We start from the raw sequence: 14404 nt of genomic DNA, 5'->3' as shown, positions 1-14404 counted from the left end.
GCTGGTTTGAGCCCCAGATGCTCCCCGGCCACCAGAGGAGGGTCCCGCATGGCGCGCAGACCTCTCCTGCCACCCGCTGCTCCCCTCAGCAGTGTACTTCGGTCCTTCTGCCTGTTCTGCTCCCCGCTCTGGCTCTGGTGAATTCTCTCACCCTCCCGCGCTTCTGACTGTACCCAGTGCTTGTATAAATAAATAATAAAAAAAAAAAAAAAGTTAATTTTTAAAAAAAAAAAAATAAAATCCTCACTGGATAGCTCAGCTTCTCAAATCTCCTCTTTGATGATATGTCATCCCCTATGGTCTTAACCCTATCTCCCCACCTTCTGGTTCAAAATTGGTCCCACTACATTGACCCCACAACCTTCCACTCTTTCCTTATTAGAACTCTATTCTCTCTGGCTTTTCCAATCCAGCACACTCACCTATCATCTCAGTCACAAAGGGTACTCCTTTGAAAACAGTATGAACATTGTGTCTAACAACAGCTTTGCTACTTCTTCTCATATCTCATCATCATTTGTTCTGTCACAGGGAAAGCAAGGACAGCCTTAAAAGGTAAAATGAAAGCCAGAAAGAAGCATCTTGTAACTAAGAAATAGAAAGGAGGAAAAAGATCATCGCTTTGCCTTTTCAAGAACATAGAGTCAAGAAGACTATGGTTAGGAGTTTTGATTTTGCTGGGAAAGTAAGGGACTTTTGCTACAGTTTTCTTCACTTCTATGTCAAAACTCTTAACATTTGCATACTAACAGGGTATGTGTGTGTGTGTGTGTGTCCTTTAAATATTTACTTGTGGCAGAGCTTGTCATTGATCAGTTCACTGTTTCATTTGTATGTATTGTAATTTTTTTATTCATAAATATGTACACAGAACAAAATGTGATTGGGTATAAAATATTTATAATATATTAAAAGGCTCAAAAAATTAATGGGAAATCAATGGAGGGCAGAGATGTGGTGTAAATTAAATTAACAACCTAAGAAAATCATTTGATTGGATTTTTTATGGTGAATTTAATGTAGTATGTACACATGTTGACTTTAATTATGGGTATCTAAAACATATATAATGCTACAATGCAATTTTACTTCAAGTAAATAAATATAGCACAGGAAGGAAAATATTCAATATTTTTATTTTAAAAACTATTTGAACTAATAAAAGAATTCAGCAAAATAAAAAGAAAAGAATCTGATTTGAGATTCCTCTGGGTGAAAATTTTATTGTTAAATGGGAAAGAATAGAAACAATACAAGTGCAAAAGTTTTTGTAATAGGGCCTCCCCAGTGGCGCAGCGCTTGAGCACTGGGTTGCCAAGCTGTCCGCAGCCTCTGCAGTGCCAGTTCGATCCCCGGCTGCTCCCCGGCCACCAGAGGAGGGTCCCACATGGCACGCAGACCTCTCCTGCCGCCCGCTGCTCCCCTGAGCAGTGTACTTTGGTCCTTCTGCCTGCTCTGCTCCCTGCTCTGGCTCTGGTGAATTCTCTCACCCTCCCGCGCTTCTGACTGTACCCAGTGCTTGTATAAATAATAAATAAATAAATCTTTAAAAAAAAAAGGTTTTTGTAATAGCTCAGGCCTTATTGCAATAATTCAGAAGTTGTGACAATTCCAATGCAGTTATAGCTGTCTTTTATTTTATCTGTAAAAGAGAAGTCTCATGAAAACTTAATACTATAAGCAAAATTATAATAGAAAGCTAAAACTGCAATAGAAAGTTAAGAGTATAAAATATTTTAAATATATTGGAAGAAATCTTGTTCCAAGGACTATGTGCTAAAGATTGTTTTACACTCACTAGTTGTAAACAAATATTTTTGAAAGCTTGTTCTTGAAAAACTCCAATTGGGTAACAATTTGCCTTGTAGCACAAATATGTACAATACCTGGCATACAATATATACTCAAGAAAAATTTACTAAATAGATATATTTATCATTCATTTTTAAAATATATATTTTTGGCTCTCATTCTAACATTATACTTTTGGCTCTCCCAAATTTCAATGAATGGTCTCTCATCCATAAAATATTCTATAGAATAAAGTATGAATTATACTAGCACGTGTTTTAGAAAATTTAAAAGTAGACCAGAAATTATACTAGACCATAAAGTTAAACTGTATGGTTTTAAGCGAGACAATTTAGTAGGATTAAAAATTATGATGTGTCTGCTGACAAGAAAGCCAGCAAAAATTCAAGTTATTTATTTACTTAAACATTGGTCATATTAAAGGTGTGTCATTATTAGGTTTAAAGGATTTGTTTAAACATAATGAAGAACTTCCTGATAGTGAGTACTACTGAAAGAATGAGTGACAAGGAGAAATTCAGCATCTTCTTTTCTAAGAGATTTTATAAACATAACAGAAATTCATGTTTCATTAAATCTCTGTGAAATTCATAAGTCTCACTAAATTATGTAGAATCCCTTATATGCATAAAGTAGTAGTAAAATGAACTTGTGCCAAGCATGACTTCCATTTTTAAGTTTTAAAAGCAAATAATAAGTGAACAGTATTTCAACGGGGGACACAATCTGTTTAAGAAACCAAACTAATCAGCTATTGTTGCAACACAAAATCCATAAAAATAAGAACGGTGACAATAATAAATGATGATCTCTTTCTAAGAAGTCTTCCCCCTTCCAGGGTTCTTTCAAATTTAAAAGTAATCATGATGCAAAAAACAAATCTTAAATTCAAAAGTAGTAAGACTATATAAATAATCTCCAAGCCATCCCAGTTGATTAAGGTATCATTTCATTCAAAATCAATTGACCCTGAAAGATAATCAAGGAGCAACTTGTTCATGCAGAACATTTGTGCTAGTAACAAAAATAATAGTTATATCCTGCTTTCCAAGAATTTATTATCTAATTGAATACATATTCACAAGGACAAATTTAAACCAAAAAAAATCTGAAGTAGCTGAAGATAATTGTACAGTGCCCCATCTCCAGGATCTTTTAATCGCATGCTTTGAAACAAGAAATGAAAAGTAATTCCTACATCAAAACAGCCCTGAGAGTAACTTGCAGACAGAGAATTCCAAAATGACAAAATAACTGTGAGTATAAAGAAAAATTGCCAAGCCACAGTTCAGAGCTCTCTGCCATCCCCCCTCGTTCAGCTGCTTCCACTGGTAAGGATACCTCCCATCTCTGCCCACAGCCTTCTCTCATATGTTCTGGTCAATGGCCCTTACTCTGGTTTATCAAGATGGTCTCATCCAAATTCCATCTTCCAAAAATTTCATCAAAAATTTACTCTACAAATAGGCAAAGTCTTCTTAGATAAGACACCAAAGTACAAGCAACAAAAGAAAAGAAAAGAAATTGTACTTCATCAAAATTAAAACTATGTGTTCAAATAACACCACTGAGAAACTTAAAAGAAAACCCACAAAATGGGGGAAAATATTTGCCAATCAAGTATCTGATAAGGGGCTTGTATCTAAAATATATGAAAGACTCTCACAACTCAATAATAAAAAGATGAAATGCATACAGGATCTAAGTAGATATTTCTCCAAAGAAGATATCCAATGACCAAGTACATTAAAAGATGTTTGATAGCATTAGCCATTAGAAAAATGCAAGTCAAAGTCAAAATGAGATACCATGTCACATTTACTAGGATGGCTATAACCAAAAATTACAGATAATAACAAGTGTTACAGAGGATATGAGAAAATGAGGACCGTCATAAATTGCTCATGAGAATGCAAAACATTTTGTCTTCCTTGGAAACAGCTTGGCAGTTTTTCAAAATGTTAAACACAGAGGTACCATATGATGCAGTCATTCCACTTTTAGGTTTATAGTCAAGAAAAATACAAATGTGTTTTTTTTTTTTTTTTTTTTTTTTTTTTTTTTTTTTTTTTTTAATAAATTTTATTGTTATATTCCCCATACAATTGCAGCCCCCCCATTCTGACCCCAATCCCTCCCCTCCCACCCCTGCCCCCCTAAAAGTGTCTCTGGTTCATAGTTTTTTGTTGATTTTGATTTTCACTTTCTTATAGTTATTCATTTTCCTGGTCCCTTATTTAAGTTTTCTAGATTCCTGCTATGAGTGAGACCATCCGGTATTTTTCTTTTTCTTTTTGGCTTATTTCGCTGAGCATGATCCCTTCCAGCGCCATCCATGTTGCTGCAAATTGCATGTGTTTATCTTTTTTGAATGCTGAGTAATATTCCATGGTATATATGTACCACATCTTCTTGATCCAGTCATCTATTTTTGGGCATTTGGGTTGTTTCCAAAGCTTAGCTATTGTAAACAGTGCTGCTATAAACATAGGGGTGCAGGTGTTCTTTGGAATTGATGTTTCTGTGTCCTTTGGGTAAATACCTAGGAGTGGAATTGCTGGATCATATGGAAGCTCTATGTTTAGTAGGTCCAGAAATCTCCATACAGCTTTCCACAGTGGTTGGACCAGTTTGCACTCCCACCAACAGTGCAGAAGAGTTCCTTTTCTCCACACCCTCGCCAACATTTGTTGTTGCTAGTTTTTTTAATATGTGCCATTCTCACTGGTGTAAGATGGTATCTCATGGTAGTTTTGATTTGCATTTCCCTGATGACAAGTGATGTTGAACATTTTTCATATGCCTGTTGGCCATTTGCATTTCCTCTTCAGAGATGTTTCTTTTAAGCTCTTCTGCCCATTTTTTGACTGGATTATTTTCTTTGTTGTTGTTGAGTCTCATCAGCTCTTTGCAGATTTTTGTGATCAGTCCTTTATCATTAGTGTTGGGTGCAAAAATGTTCTCCCAGTTGGTGGGGTTTCTCTTTGTTTTTGTTATTGTCTCTTTTGCTGTGCAAAAGCTCTTTAATTTGATGTAGTCCCAGCTGTTTATCTTTGCCTTCACTATCACTGCTTTGGGTGATGTGTCTGTAAAGATGTCTTTGATGTGCATATCACGTAGTGTTTCGCCTATATTTCCTTCTATATATTTTATGGTTTCAGGTCTTATGTCTAGTTCTTTAATCCATTTTGAGTTGATTTTTGTGTATGGTGTGAGGTGGTGGTCAAGCTTCATTCTTTTGCATGTAGCGACCCAGTTTTCCCAGCACCATTTATTGAACAAACTTTCTTTGCTCCAATGCATATTCTTTGCTCCTTTGTCAAAGATTAGTTGACCATAAATCTGTGGGTTTATTTCTGGATTTTCTATTCGATTCCATTGGTCTGTATGTCTGTTCTTGTTCCAATACCATGCAGTTTTGATGATTATGGCTTTGTAGTATAGTTTGAAGTCTGGGAGTCTGATGCCTCCATTCCCTTCTTTTTTTTTCAGGAGAGCTTTGGCTATTCGGGGTTTTTGGTGATTCCATATGAATTTCATCAATAATTGTTCTATTTCTTTGAAGAATGACATTGAAATTTTGATTGGAATAGCATTGAATCTGTATATTGCTTTTGGTAGGATGGCCATTTTAATAATGTTTATTCTTCCAATCCATGAGCAGGGGATGTCTCTCCATTTCTTTGTGTCTTCTTCTATTTCTTTTAACAGTGTTTTATAGTTTTCTTTGTATAGGTCCTTTACCTCTTTTGTTAGATTTATTCCCAAATATTTGATTTTTTTTGTTTCAATAACAAAAGGGATGGTCTTTTTGATTTCTTCTTCTTCAGATTTATTGTTTGTGTATAGGAAGGCTACTGACTTTTGCGTGTTGATTTTGTATCCTGCCACTTTACTGAACTGATTGATGAGTTGAATTAGCTTTTCTGTGGAGTTTTTGGGGTTCTCTATGTATAATATCATATCGTCTGCAAATAGTGATAGTTTGACTTCTTCTTTTCCTATTTGGATTCCTTGGATGTCTTTCTCTTGTCTTATTGCTCTGGCTAGGACTTCCAGTATTATATTGAAAAGCAATGGTGAGAGTGCACATCCTTGTCTTGTTCCAGATCTTAATGGAATTGCTTTCAGCTTTTCACCATTGAGAATGATACTGGCTGTTGGCTTGTCATAGATGGCCTTTATGATGTTGAGGTATGTTCCTTGTATCCCCAGAATTTCAAGGGCTTTTATCATGAATGGGTGTTGCACTTTGTCGAAAGCTTTCTCAGCATCTATTGATATTATCATATGGTTTTTATATTTCTTTTTGTTGATGTGTTGGATAACGTTGATTGATTTTCGGATGTTAAACCATCCTTGTGCCCCTGGAATGAATCCAACTTGGTCGTGGTGAATTATCTTATGGATACATTGTTGGATTCTGATAGCTAAAATTTTATTGAGGATTTTTGCATCAGTGTTCATTAGGGAGATTGGCCTGTAGTTTTCCTTTTTTGTGTTGTCCTTGTTCGGTTTTGGTATTAGTGTAATGTTGGCTTCATAAAACGTGTTTGGTATTGTCCCTTCCTTCTCAATTTTTTGGAAGAGTTTGTGAAGGATAGGCACTAATTCGTCTCTGAATGTTTGGTAGAATTCACAACAAATGTGTTTTTCACATAAAGTTTTCACATACAAATGAAGGAATACAACAGCATTATTCATAACAGCCCAAAGTAGAAACAACCCGAATGTCCATCAGCTGATGAATTGATAAATTGTGATATCTATAGAGACAACATTATTCAGCAATGAAAAGGAATGAAAAATGAATCATGCTACAACCTGGATAAACCTTGAAAACAATTTTTAAGTGAATGAAATCAGTCACAGAAATCAAATATCGTATGATTCCATTTATATGAAACTTTCAGAATTGAAAAATCTATAGTGACAGAAAGGAAGTTAACAGTTTTCTAGGACTGAGGGCATTTAAGGAAAATGAGGAGTGGTTGCTCCCACAAACGAACAGGATTTCTTTAGGGGAGGTTGATGAAAACATTCTAAAATTAATTGTAGAGATGATTGCACAACTCTGTCAATACACTAAAAATCACCGAATTGTAGATTTTAATTGGGCGAATTATATACACATGAACTATATATCAATAACTGGGTAATTTTGGCGTGGGGGGAGGGAATCTGGTCCATAGAACATTTTTTTTTCTCACCATCATCATGGATTTATCCCCGTTGGAAAACTTCCCTCCCACCTAAATGAGATTTGGAGAAGGTAATAAATGTGCTTGCTCAGTTCACCCTTCTGATCGAGAAGTTCCAAGAGGATTATATTTGAAGATAATTGTGCAAGAACATGTAGGGCATATAGGAAGGGATGGGATTATATACATCATAGAGGAGATACAGTTGAATTCATCCAAACAGAAAAAAAAACCTACATCATGGTCAACAGATAATAAGACTAGTTTGGCTTGTCATTTGCCTACAATCTGAAGCAACTTAAGGAGAGAATGTGTCCTCCTGGCTCTGTGCTTCATTCTTCTGGGAGTAAGACATGGTTTTAAGACATTTTCTATAAAAATATGAAATCAAAAGTAAAATCACACTTCTGGGTTTCCAACAAATATGGAAACACTAATTGAAAATATATATGCACCCCTCTTTTCACTGCAGCCAAGATATGCTACAATGTAAGTACCTAACAATGAAGGATGATTGGATTTTTTAAAATGTGGTATATGTACATAATGGAATTCTACTCAGTCATAAAAAAGATGAAATCTTGCCATTTGCAACAACATGGATGTACCCTGAGGGGATTGTGCTAAATGAAACAAGGAGAAAGACAAATACAATATGATTTCACTCATTTATGTATTATAACCAAAAAAAAAAAAAAGCAAAGGAACAAGCCTTTAGACTCTAGCAACAGAATGGCCAGAAGGGAAGAAGGGGGAAAGGAATGGGTAGAGGGAGATGATTGGTTGGTGACAGGTGGTGACTGGACATTTGGTGGTGGGTGTAGTGTGATAGGAAACAGAGAATTAATTACAGCTTTATAAAGTAGTCCATTCCCTATTTGTACAGCAATTTACCCAATAAGATTTCCTTACATTGAGGCAAATTCAGCTTTTCTGTAACAGTCCCATATTTTGTCTTGGTAAATTTTGAAGTCTAACCTAAACAGCCTTTAAGATCTTAACCATATAACAGTCTTTTTAAAGGCAATGATACATTTTTCAACATATATCCTTTAGGCTAAACATCAAAGGTATTTTCAGTGACTCCTTACGTGACAAGGTCTTAAAAAGCTCATTATCATACTGGTTATTCTTAAACTTTGTTATAGCCAAGCCAAACTTATTTCCACATATTGTCAAAAAATTAACTACATTGTAAAACAATGGCACTTCATTAAAAACAATAATAAAAGGAGTCAAATGAATGTATATATATATGAAAGTATTTTTACACTCTGAAACATTTTTTAAGGATAGAATATTATGAAAACTTATCTGCTTCCTGGAAGGCAACTTGGCAAATCATGGTAAATTCTTAAAACTCAAAACGTGCTATAAGGATCAGGAACATTGGGAGGGAATCCCTGGAAGTTTGTTAAAAAAACAAAGACTCTCATGTCCACCATAGCTATATCCATATTTGCATTTTCAAGAATATGCCCAAGTGTTTCACACACAATTTAAAGTTTGAGGAGTGATTTAAATATTTTATATAATTCTGGGGGCGGAGCAACATGGCGGTGAGGAGACGCTGCGAGTAAGATCTCCCATTAAAAAAAGTGAATAGGAGGAAAAGCGGCAGGTCCCAGTGAGAACTGGGACACGGAAGATAAACGGGTGACGCCAGCGAACTGCCCGAAGAAGAAACTGGCCATAAAAGAGGACTAGAAGGGAGGGAAGCGCAGAACCCTGCTCCCTCCCCCGCCCACAGAGGCGGCACTCTCCGACCAGCAGAGAGGAGGGAACAACAAACCAAAACTACACACAAGACAAACGACTCAGCAAGCGGGACTGTGAGTGGAAAGGAACTATTGCAGCCACCACACCCCGTGAACGGGAGCTGAGGCGAATCCTGCAGGATCCACCGCGGTGGTGAGCGAACGGCTCCGGGCGCCATTAGAGAAGAACAAAGACCCCGAGAGACGCGCACACAGCCCGGGCTGCCGGTAAGCTTGCGCGGAGAGCGGCGCGCTCGGCGCGCTTGAAAAGCAAGTGCAGACCTGGATCGCGGCTGCCCAGGTCCCCGCGCCTGCGACCTAGGGTTGCGGGGAGACGACCTAGGCTTGCGCGGAGGTCCTCACTGAGGTGAAGGTCCCTCCCTGAGTGAGCAGGAACCAGGCGCCCAGGCACGGGAGCGGTGCAAAAGGCGCCATTCCCGCGCCACTGAACTGGGCTACAGCCCGCGTCCTGGAACTGAGGGCTTTGAACTGAGACCCGGGGCACGAAAATTCGGGGCGTGGGTTCTCCACGACGGTGGGGCACAAGGCAGACACAGCACCCCAAAGCTGTTGAGGTGTACCCTACCATTCCTGCTCTGTTCTCTGTCCCACGGGGTGGGGGAGGCGAAAAACAGCCCCCAAGGACAATAGGAGAGATCTCTGGCGCCACCTAGCGACCAGGAAAAAAAAAGTCACTAACACCCTATAAAACAGGACATTTCTTAAGACTGCTTGAAAAGGGCAGGTTTCTGGAGGACCCAGTGGCCAGCCGGGAAGTTATTCCACGCCAGGCCCCTTCCGACCAGCAGTCTGAGCCCACAGAGGGAGCAGGCACCCACGTCCGGGGCAGACCGGGTGCGCAGAAGAGTGTGCCTGAAACCGGAGGCGCAGGGACTGCATCCCGCTTCGCCATTTGAGAACAGGGACATTTCTTCAGTAAAAACTGCCTAAATCCAGCAGAAAGCTCCCCCAGAAGACAGAGATGGCTCCTGGAAGAGCCAGAGGGGAGCGGAGAAGTTCACCCAAGATGTCAGTCAGTCCGAGCAACACAGTGTCCCAACGCATACGACAAATTAGAAAACAGACAGTAGGAGTAGAAGAACCACACGCAACCTAAAAACTCCTCAGGAAAGAAGCACACCACAAAAGAAACCACTCCCCAGATTGCAACGACAGCAACTTGGAAGAACTTCTGAGCCTTCCAGAAAGAGAATTTAAATTGCCATGATTAAAAAGTGATAGATCAGAAGAAGGAATTGAGTCCCTAAAGAGGGAAGTAAGAGAAATGCAGGAGATCAAAGAATTAATGGAGGAACTAAAGAACTCTGGGAAAAGCAATGAAAGCAGAATAGATGAAATGGAAGAACGAATAAGTAATCTTGAAGACACAGAAATAAAAGAACCAAAACAGAAAAGGAAAGAGAAGTACGAAGGAAAAAAATGAAGAAAGACTTCGGGAACTATCTGACTCCATGAGGAAAGGAATATAAGAGTTATAGGAATTCCAGAAGGAGAGGAGAGAGATGTAGGAACAGAGAAAATATTCATGGATATAATTGAAGAGAACTTCCCAAATGAGAAGAAGGAGCTGAAAATTGATATACAAGAAGCAAGAAGAACACCAAACTTCCACGACGAAAGGAAAAACACAGCAAGACACATAATAGTAAAGCTCCCAAGAATCCAGGACAAGGAAAAAATAATGAAGCTGACAAGAGGGAAGAAACAGATAACATTCAAAGGAAAACCAATCAGGCTGACATCAGACTTCTCTGAAGAAACACTACGGGCAAGGAGAGAGTGGAGGGACATAGTCAACAGACTCCAAGAAAACAGATGCCAACCAAGAATACTCTATCCCGCAAAGCTCTCTTTCCTCCATGAAGAAAGAATATGGACCTTCCCAGACAAAGAGAAACTCCGGAATTTCATTGCGACTAAACCCCACTCCAAAAAATACTACAAGGAATCCTAAAGCCAGAACCTCAGAGGGACGAATAACAACGAAAGAAGACCAAAAAAAAAAAAAAAAGTTATTAAAAGAATAAATAAATAATCAAAGGAAAGACAAACATAATGGCAAATACAGATGCTAACATATCAATATTAACTCTAAATGTAAATGGACTAAACTCTTCAATAAAAAGACACAGAGTTGCAGCCTGGATTAAGAAACAAAACCCAACCTTTTGCTGTCTCCAGGAAACACATTTAGCTACAAAAGATAAAAATAGGCTCAAAGTCAAAGGATGGAAAACAATCCTGCAAGCAAATGGGCAAAAAAGAAAGCAGGAACAGCTATACTTATATCAGATAAAACAGACTTCAAACTCAAAAAAATAAAAGAGACCCCAATGGTCACTACATTATGATTAAGGGGACAATACTTCAAGAAGAAATAACACTCATTAACATATACTCACCAAACGAAAGAGCACCAAAATATATCAGACAACTGTTGTCCTCTCTGAAAACAGACATCAGAGAAAACACATATGTAGTGGAGACTTCAACACACCACTATCAACAATGGATAGATCAACAAGACAAAAAATAAGTAAAGAAACTAAAGCTCTAAATAAGGACCTAGAGCATTTGGCTTAACAGACATCTATAGAACACTAAACCAAAAAAAACGGAGTACACATTTTTCTCAAGCGCACATGGATCATTCTCCAGGATCGATCACATACTGGGCACAAGACAAACATCAACAGATACACCAAGATTGAAATCATACCAACCATCTTTTCTGACCACGAAGGCATCAAACTAGAAATAAACCATAAAAAGAAGGCAAGGAACTATCCTACCTCATGGAGATTAAAAGCCACACTACTGGAAGACCACTGGACTAACGAGGAGATCAAAGAAGAAATTAAAAAATTCTTTGAATGAATGACAAGGAGGACACCAATATCCTAAATGTATGGGATGCAGCAAAAGCAGTAATAAGAGGAAATATATAGCAATAGAAGCTCACATCAAAAAACAAGAAAGAACTCAAAGAAACAACCTAATCTCGAAGCTCAAAGATCTAGAAAAAGAACAACAAAAAACCCCAGAACCAGTAGAAGAAAAGAAATAAAAAACCAAAGCAGAAATAAATGAAATTGAAACTAAAAAAACAATCCAAAAGATCAATGAAACCAAGAGCTGGTTCTTTGAAAAAATAAAAAATAGACAAACCCCTAGCCAGGCTCACAAAGGAAAAAGGGAGAAAGCACAAATACACAGAATCATAAATGAAAGAGGAGAAATCACAACGGACACAGCAGAAATCAAAAGAATAATCAGTAACTACTATGAACAGTTATATGGAAACAAGTTCAACAATCTAGAGGAGATGGACAAATTCCTACAACTCTACAATCACCCAAAGCTAGATAAAGAAGAAATAGAACACCTAAACAGACCAATTACAAGCAGCGAAATTGAAATGGTAATTAAAAACCTCCCCAAAAAAAAGCCCAGGACCTGATGGATTTACAAATGAATTCTACCAAACATTCAGAGCCGAATTAGTGCCTATCCTTCACAAACTCTTCCAAAAATTGAGAAGGAAGGGACAATACCAAACACGTTCTATGAAGCCAATATTACACTAATACCAAAACCGAATAAGGACAACACAAAAAAGGAAAACTATAGGCCAATCTCCCTAATGAACACTGATGCAAAAATCCTCAATAAAATTTTAGCTATCAGAATCCAACAATGTATCCATAAGATAATTCACCACGACCAAGTTGGATTCATTCCAGGGGCACAAGGATGGTTTAACATCCGAAAATCAATCAACGTTATCCAACACATCAACAAAAAGAAATATAAAACCATATGATAATATCAATAGATGCTGAGAAAGCTTTCGACAAAGTGCAACACCCATTCATGATAAAAGCCCTTGAAATTCTTGGGATACAAGGAACATACCTCAACATCATAAAGGCCATCTATGACAAGCCAACAGCCAGCATCATTCTCAATGGTGAAAAGCTGAAAGCAATTCCATTAAGATCTGGAACAAGACAAGGATGTCCACTCTCACCACTGCTTTCAATATAATACTGGAAGTCCTAGCCAGGGCAATAAGACAAGAGAAAGACATCCAAGGAATCCAAATAGGAAAAGAAGAAGTCAAACTATCACTATTTGCAGACGATATGATATTATACATAGAGAACCCCAAAAACTCCACAGAAAAGCTAATTCAACTCATCAATCAGTTCAGTAAAGTGGCAGGATACAAAATCAACATGCAAAAGTCAGTAGCCTTCCTATACACAAACAATAAATCTGAAGAAGAAGAAATCAAAAAAACCATCCCTTTTGTTATTGAAACAAAAAAAATCAAATATTTGGGAATAAATCTAACAAAAGAGATAAAGGACCTATACAAAGAAAACTATAAAACACTGTTAAAAGAAATAGAAGAAGACACAAAGAAATGGAGAGACATCCCCTGCTCGTGGATTGGAAGAATAAACATTATTAAAATGGCCATCCTTCCAAAAGCATATACAGATTCAATGCTATTCCAATCAAAATTTCAATGTCATTCTTCAAAGAAATAGAACAATTATTGATGAAATTCATATGGAATCACAAAAACCCCGAATAGCCAAAGCTCTCCTGAAAAAAAAGAAGGGAATGGAGGCATTACACTTCCAGACTTCAAACTATACTACAAAGCCATAATCATCAAAACTGCATGGTATTGGAACAAGAACAGACATACAGACCAATGGAATCGAATAGAAAATCCAGAAATAAATCCACAGATTTATGGTCAACTAATCTTTGACAAAGGAGCAAAGACTATGCATTGGAGCAAAGAAAGTTTTCAATAAATGGTGCTGGGAAAACTGGGTCGCTACATGCAAAAGAATGAAGCTTGACCACTACCTCACACCATACACAAAAATCAACTCAAAATGGATTAAAGAACTAGACATAAGACCTGAAACCATAAAATATATAGAAGGAAATATAGGCGAAACACTACGTGATCTGCACATCAAAGACATCTTTACAGACACATCACCCAAAGCAGTGATAGTGAAGGCAAAGATAAACAGCTGGGACTACATCAAATTAAAGAGCTTCTGCACAGCAAAAGAGACAATAACAAAAACAAAGAAAACCCCACCAACTGGGAGAACATTTTTGCACCCAACACTAATGATAAAGGACTGATCACAAAAATCTGCAAAGAGCTGATGAGACTCAGCAACAACAAAGAAAATAATCCAGTCAAAAAATGGGCAGAAGAGCTAAAAAGAAACTTCTCTGAAGAGGAAATGCAAATGGCCAACAGGCATATGAAAAAATGTTCAACATCACTTGCCATCAGGGAAATGCAAATCAAAACTACCATGAGATACCATCTTACACCAGTGAGAATGGCACATATTAAAAAAACTAGCAACAACAAATGCTGGCGAGGGTGTGGAGAAAAAGGAACTCTTCTGCACTGTTGGTGGGAGTGCATACTGGTCCAACCACTGTGGAGAGCTGTGTGGAGATTTCTGGACCTACTAAACATAGAGCTTCCATATGATCCAGCAATTCCACTCCTAGGTATTTACCCAAAGGACACAGAAACATCAATTCCAAAGAGCACCTGCACTC

At 37.7% G+C, this 14404-nt stretch overlaps 1 protein-coding gene across 1 annotated transcript in view; it reads left to right on the top strand.

Annotated features, from left to right (window-relative positions):
* Positions 1 to 672: 672 nt before the first annotated feature.
* FMO2 (flavin containing dimethylaniline monoxygenase 2) overlaps positions 673 to 14404 on the top strand; it is a 43515-nt gene continuing 29783 nt past the window's right edge. Inside the window, exon 1 of the mRNA XM_037506502.2 lies at positions 673 to 685. The gene's annotated coding sequence lies outside the window, so the exon portion shown is untranslated. The remainder of the gene's footprint in view (positions 686 to 14404) is intronic.

This window comes from Talpa occidentalis, unplaced genomic scaffold (assembly GCF_014898055.3).
Source record: "Talpa occidentalis isolate TD23 unplaced genomic scaffold, MPIMG_talOcc4v2.1 talOcc4.12, whole genome shotgun sequence".
Taxonomy (NCBI): domain Eukaryota; kingdom Metazoa; phylum Chordata; class Mammalia; order Eulipotyphla; family Talpidae; genus Talpa; species Talpa occidentalis.
Note: the sequence above shows the minus strand (reverse complement) of the source record. Positions and strands in the feature narration are given on the sequence as shown.